General features: G+C 43.5%; 1 pseudogene; it reads right to left on the reverse strand.

Annotated features, from left to right (window-relative positions):
• Nucleotides 1-5,147: 5,147 nt before the first annotated feature.
• Nucleotides 5,148-6,784, reverse strand: LOC100611132 (beta-catenin-like protein 1; annotated as a pseudogene).
• Between the last annotated feature and the right edge of the window lie 451 nt (nucleotides 6,785-7,235).

Below are 7,235 nucleotides of genomic sequence, written 5' to 3' on the forward strand. Positions count from 1 at the left end.
CTTTTACATTTGCTGAGGAGTGCTTTACTTCCAACTATGTGGCCAATTTTGGAATAGGTGTGGTGTGGTGCTGAAAAGAATGCATATTCTGTTGATTTTGGATGGAGAGTTCTGTAGATGTCTATTAGGTCCACTTGGTGCAGAGGCGAGTTGAATTCCTGGATATCCTTGTTAACTTTCTGTCTCATTGATCTGTCTAATGTTGACAGTGGGGTGTTAAAGTCTCCCATTATTATTGTGTGGGAGTCTAAGTCACTTTGTAGGTCTCTAAGGACTTGCTTTATGAATCTGGGTGCTCCTGTATTGGGTGCATATATATTTAGGATAGTTAGTTCTTCTTGTTGAATTGATCCCTTTACCATTATGTAATGGCCTTCTTTGTCTTTTTTGTTCTTTGTTGGTTTAAAGTCTGTTTTATCAGAGACTAGGATTGCAACCCCTACCTTTTTTTGTTTTCCATTTGCTTGGTAGATCTTCCTCCATCCCTTTATTTTGAGCCTATGTGTGTCTCTGCACATGAGATGGGTTTCCTGAATACAGCACACTGATGGGTCTTGACTCTTTATCCAATTTGCCAGTCTGTGTCTTCTAATTGGAGCATTTAGCCCATTTACACTTAAGGTTAGTATTGTTATGTGAATTTGATCCTGTCATTATGATGTTAGCTGGTTATTTTGCTCATTAGTTGATGCAGTTTCTTCCTAGCCTTTATGGTCTTTACAATTTGGCATGTTTTTGCAGTGGCTGGTACTGGTTGTTCCTTTCCATGTTTAGTGCTTCCTTCAGGAGCTCTTTTAGGGCAGGCCTGGTGGTGACAAAATCTCTCAGCTTTTGCTTGTCTGTAAAGTATTTTGTTTCTCCTTCACTTATGAAGCTTAGTTTGGCTGGATATGAAATTCTGGGTTGAAAATTCTTTTCTTTAAGAATGTTGAATATTGGCCCCCACTCTCTTCTGGCTTGTAGAGTGTCTGCTGAGAAATCAGCTGTTAGTCTGATGGGCTTCCCTTTGTGGGTAACCCGACCTTTCTCTCTCGCTGCCCTTAACATTTTTTCCTTCATTTCAACTTTGGTGAATCTGACAATTATGTGTCTTGGAGTTGCTCTTCTCGAGGATTGTCTTTGTGGCATTCTCTGTATTTCCTGAATTTGAATGTTTGCCTGCCTTGCTAGATTGGGGAAGTTCTCCTGGATAATATCCTGCAGAGTGTTTTCCAACTTGGTTCCATTCTTCCCGTCACTTTCAGGTACACCAATTAGTCGTAGATTTGTTCTTTTCACATAGTCCCATATTTCTTGGAGGCTTTGTTTGTTTCTTTTTATTCTTTTTTCTCTAAACTTCTCTTCATGCTTCATTTCATTCATTTCATCTTCCATCGCTGATACCCTTTCTTCCAGTTGATCACATCGGTTACTGAGGCTTGTGCTTTTGTCACATAGTTCTCATGCTGTGGTTTTCAGCTCCATCAGGTCTTTAAGGGCTTCTCTGCATTTGTTATTCTAGTTGTCCATTCGTCTAATTTTTTTTCAAAGTTTTTAACTTCTTTGCCATTGGTTCGAACTTCCTCCTTTAGCTCAGAGTAGTTTGATCTTCTGAAGTCTTCCTCTCTCAACTCATCAAAGTCATTCTCCATCCAGTTTTGTTCTGTTGCTGGTAAGGAGCTGTGTTCCTTTGGAGGAGGAGAGGCACTCTGATTTTTAGAGTTTCCGTTTTTTCTGCTCTGTTTTTTCCCCCATCTTTGTGGTTTTATCTACCTTTGGTCTTTGATGATGGTGATGTACAGATGGGTTTTTGGTGTGGATGTCCTTTCTGTTTGTTAGTTTTCCTTCTAACTGTCAGGACCCTCAGCTGCAGGTCAGTTGGAGTTTACTGGAGGTCCACTCCAGACCCTGTTTGCCTGGGTATCAGCAGTGGTGGCTGCAGAACAGCGGATATTGGTGAACCGCAAATGCCGCTGCCTGATCACTCCTCTGGAAATTTTGTCTCAGAGGAGTACCCGGCCGTGTGAGGTGTCAGTCCGCCCCTACTGGAGGTTGCCTCCCAGTTAGGCTACTCGGGGGTCAGGGACCAACTTGAGGAGGCAGTCTGCCCGTTCTCAGATCTTAAGCTGCATGCTGGGAGAACCACTACTCTCTTCAAAGCTGTCAGACTGGGACATTTAAGTCTGCAGAGGTTATTGCTGTCTTTTGTTTGTCTGTGCCCTGTCCCCAGAGGTGGAGCCTACAGAGGCAGGCAGGCCTCCTTGAGCTGTGGTGGGCTCCACCCACTTTGAGCTTCCTGGCTGCTTTGTTTACCTACTCAAGCCTGAGCAATGGCAGGCACCCCTCCCCCAGCCTCGCTGCCACCTTGCAGTTTGATCTCAGACTGCTGTGCTAGCAATAAGCAAGGCTCTGTGGGCGTAGGACCCTCCAAGCCAGGTGTGGGTTATAATCTCCTGGTGTGCCGTTTGATAAGCCCGTTGGAAAAGCGCAGTATTAGGGTGGGAGTGACCCGATTTTCCAGGTGCTGTCTGTCACCCCTTTCTTTGACTAGGAAAAGGAATTCCCTGACCCCTTGCGCTTCCTGGGTGAGGCGATGCCTCGCCCTGCTTCGGCTCATGCATGGTGCGCTGCACCCACTGTCCTGCACCCACTGTCCGGCACTCCCCAGCGAGATGAACCTGGTACCTCAGTTGGAAATGCAGAAATCACCCGTCTTCTGTGTCGCTCACGCTGGGAGCTGTAGACTGGAGCTGTTCCTATTTGGCCATCTTGGCTCCACCCCACTATATATATATATATATATATATATACACACTTAATAATGACAGGAGGGTTCAGAACACCATCTTTTCCAAGAATTATGGATTTTGAGATTAGGAATGAAACATAATGAGCAAAAAAAACCATAGCATATTGAATATATGTCTTTAAATAAAATTAACTCAAAACATTACATTTATTTGCAGATGTGTCTGTCTTCTCTGTTAAATGTCAGGCACCTCACACCTTGTGAGTACGAATCATGCCTGCTTTGACTTTTTTAAAAAACAGATCTATTGATGAATAATTCATATGCCACAAAATTCTCCTATTTCAAGTATACAATTTAATGATTTTTAGTGAATTTATAGAGTTGAGAAATTACCAACTCAATCCAGTTTAAGAATATTTCTGGCCGGGCATGGTGGCTCATGCCTGTAATCCCAGCACTTTGGAAGGCCGAGGCCAGTGGATCACCTGAGGTCAGGAGTTCGAGACCAGCCTGACCAACATGGAGAAACCCTGTCTCCATTAAAAATACAAAATTAGCTGGGCATGCTGGTGCATGCCTGTAATCCCAGCTACCTGGAAGATTGAGGTAGGAGAATCACTTGAACCCGGGAGGTGGAGGTTGCAGTGAGCTGAGATCACACCATTGCACTCCAGCCTAGGCAACAAGAATGAAACTCCATCTCAAAAAAAAATAATATTTCCATCACTCCAAAAAGATTATGCATGCTGTCTGCAATCCCCACCCTCTACCCTCAACACTAGGCAACCTTTAAATTGCTTTCTGTCCCTATAGCTTTCCCTATTCTGATTATGTCATATACATGGAATCATATAACATGTGGTCTTTTGCATCTGGCTTATTTCCCTTAGTGTAATGTTTTTGAGGTTCATCCATGTTACCACATGTATCAGTACTTTGTCCTTTAACTACTTATTTATTTTTTGAAACTGGGTCTTACTCCATTGCCCAGGCTGGAGTGCAGTGGTGCAATCAGGGCTCAGTGCAGCCTGGACACCCTGGGCTCAAGTGATCCTCCCACCTCAACCTCCCACGTAGCCAGGACTATAGATGCTCACCACCGCACCCAGCTAATTTTTGTATTTTGTGTTTTTTGTAGAGATGGTATTTTGCCATGTTGCCGAGGCTAGCCTTGAACTCCTGGGCTCAAGCTATCCACCTTCTTCGGCCTCCCAAAGTGCTGGGATTACAGGTGTGAACCACTGTGCCTGGCCCACGCATTTTTTAATCCATTTATCAGTTGATGGACATTTGGATTATTTCCATTCTTTGGCTATTACAAATTACATTCCCATGGACATTGGTGTACACATTTTTGCATGTTATAATATGTTTTCATTTCTCTAGATATTTAGAGAATTGCTGGATTTTATGGTAACTTTAAGAAACTGCCAAACTGATTTTTAAATTGGCTGTCCTGTTTTACATTCCCACCAGCAATGTATGAACGCTGTAGTTTTTCCACATCCTTACCATCATTCTATGAGTATGAAATGGTGGTTCATTATGGTTTTAATTTGCATTTCCCTGAAGATTAATATTGTAGAACACCTTTTCATGTGCTTATTGGTCATTTATAGATCTTCTTTGGTCAAATGTGCATTCAAAACTTTGGCCCATTGCCCATTTTTTGAGTTGCTTGTCTTATTATTATTTAGTTATAGGAGCTCTTTGTACATTCTGGCTGGACGTAAGTCCTTTACCGGAAATATGATTTGAAATTTTTTTTCTGGTCTATGGATTGTCTTTTCATTTCCTTTTTTTCTTTTTCCTTTATTTTTTTGAGACGGAGTTTTGCTCTTGTCACACAGGCTGGAGTGCAATGGTGCGATCTTGGCTCACTGCAACCTCCACCTCCCAGGTTCAAGCGATTCTTGTGCCTTAGCCTCCTGAGTAGCTGGGATTACAGGTGCGTGCCACCATGCCCAGTTAATTTTTGTATTTTTATTAGAGATGGGGTTTCACCATGTTGGTCAGGCTGCTCTAGAACTCCTAACCTCAGGTGATCCATCTGCCTCAGCCTCCCAAAGTGGTGGGATTACAAGCATGAGCCACTGTGCCTGGCCCTTTTCATTTTCTTAATAGTGTCATTTAAAGCACAAAAATTTTATAATTTTGATGAAATCCAGTTTATCAATTTGTTCTTTCATGTTCTGTGCATATCTAGGAGATTTTTGCCTAACCCAAGGTAACCAAGCGTCTTAGTTCATTTTGTGATGCTATAACAGAATACCTAGGTACTTTATTTTATTCTATTTATTTGTTTTTTTAAACAAAACTAGCTTTAATTTGTCCAAAAGCCACACACAGCTGTCTAGAAACTGTTTCTGGAAGGGAAGCCAAGAGGGAGTCCATTATGCACAGGGTCAGGAGGCCTCTAGAAGTTTTCAAGCAAGCCCAGGAGGTGCTTTTGCTCCTTCTCCCGGAACTCCGCATACCCCTTGATAATATGCCTGACAATTTTGATGGAGCGTCCTCACATGTTTAGGATCTGGTGAACCCTCTGGCAAATCTGGGGGACATTGGCATTGCAGATCTTGGACATAATGCAGCAGATGCACTGGAGAACAAACAGCTCTGCATCCAAGCACTGGAGGTAGAACTCATCCCCCATGTCACTGTCTATGATCTCTCCACGCTGGACCATGTCATGTTTTTCCCCTTCATTCCTCTTGTCTGCCACCTGCATTGCACCCAGATATTGAAAATGCAACTCCATTAGTCTGTCAGCCTACTCACTGTCATTTTCAGTGAATTTATTCAGAAGCCGGGTTCACTGATGCCCTCTCAGGTTCCACAAAAGGGAAGCCAGAATGGAACAGACATGCTGTTTGTGTTCCTTGTCAGTGGTACCCACTTTCTTGATCTTCCTGGGAAATTCCATAAAGAGGGGAAAGATGGTTCATAAGCCAAGAATGTCAACAAATTTACCGCAGTTGTAGATGCCCTCGGGTGCAATCAGCACTTTCAGGACCCTGCTCCGTGAGATCTTCTTTTCCCTGAGCATGAGATTCATCACCTGAAGACCCTCGCCCTTCAGGAAGTGCTCACGATTGGAAGTGAGCATTAGTTAGAAGCAGAGTGAATCAAACAGATTCTCCATCATCTCCTGCTCCTTTGCTGTGCTGGGATTGTGTCTTTTAAACACAGATAACTGTGAAGAAGTGCATCAATTCTATCCAGCTCCCCAAGCAATTTCCTGTTTTCATCATTGTCCTGGAGCAATATGGCCTGCATTTCACTGCAATACAGTTTGTTGGCATCAAAAGGCTTCTTTGCCTTCAGCCTCTTCAACAGCCACTGAGGAAGACCCTGCTGGGCATCTTTTGTACACATCTCCAGCTAGAACTCAGCCATGTTTTCCACAATAACAAGAGTGTTATGGGCACCATTGACCTGCTCCTTCACAGACTCATCCAGGCGCTCCACGTTCTGCACCAGCAGCGCTATCACCTGCCCATCCACCAGAGCATCAATGAGTACTTCTGCTCCCTCTCTGCTCTCATAGAAGATGTCTATATCTGTTAATTCCTGACTCAAATCAACCCCAGCTATGGACACGTCTGTATTATTGTGTCCAAGCAAACCAAGAAGTGACTGCACAGCATTCAGCTCCAGCAAAAGGTACAGGTCTGGCATGGTGGCCACCAAGTGCATCTTCTGAATGATGTCATGTAGGTCCAGTTGGGATTCCATGAACTTCTCTGGATTGTCTGGAAACTTAATCTGCAATTCTTGGTTTTTATATGCTCACTATTCAAATGCAAGGATCATTTTCTTCACTGAGCTTTCATCCAATGGCTCCTCCTCTTTCTCTTCCTCCTCACCCTCTGTGTCAATAATCTGAAGCAGCAAATTTTTGTCATCCTTTGCTTCTTCCACCACAATCATTTCCTCTTCCCAATCTTGAGTACTAGTTTGTTTCCGATGCATCTTCTGCTCCTCCTCTTTGCCATCTCGGGGACGTTTTATGCCCCTGTTGGGCTGGTAGCTCAGAAGTTTGCCCATGTCCATGGTCCCTGGCACAGCCAACCTGTGTAATTCATAAAGAACAGAAATTTATTTCTTACAGTTTTGGAGGCTGGAAAGTCCAAGATCAAGGCACCAGAAGGTTTGGCGTCTGGCTAGGGCCCAGTCTCTGCTTCCAAGGTAACACCTTGAATGCTGTATCCTTCAGAGGGGAGGAACACTGTTCTTCATGTGGCACAAGAGCAGAAAAAAAGAGAGAACCCATTCCAGAAAGCCTCATTTTAAAAACATTAAACCCACCCATGAGGGCAGAGCCCTCACAACCTAATCACCTCTTAAAGGTCCCATTTCCCAATTCCATTACAATGGCAATTAAATTTCAACATGAGCTTTGGAGGGGACAAACATTCAAACCATAGCATTCCACCCATTGCCCCCCAAAACTCACATTCTTCTCATATGCAAAACACTTTCATTCCATCCCAATAGACCCCAA

The sequence above is a fragment of the Pan troglodytes genome, chromosome X (genome assembly GCF_028858775.2).
Source record: "Pan troglodytes isolate AG18354 chromosome X, NHGRI_mPanTro3-v2.0_pri, whole genome shotgun sequence".
NCBI classification, from domain to species: Eukaryota; Metazoa; Chordata; class Mammalia; order Primates; family Hominidae; genus Pan; species Pan troglodytes.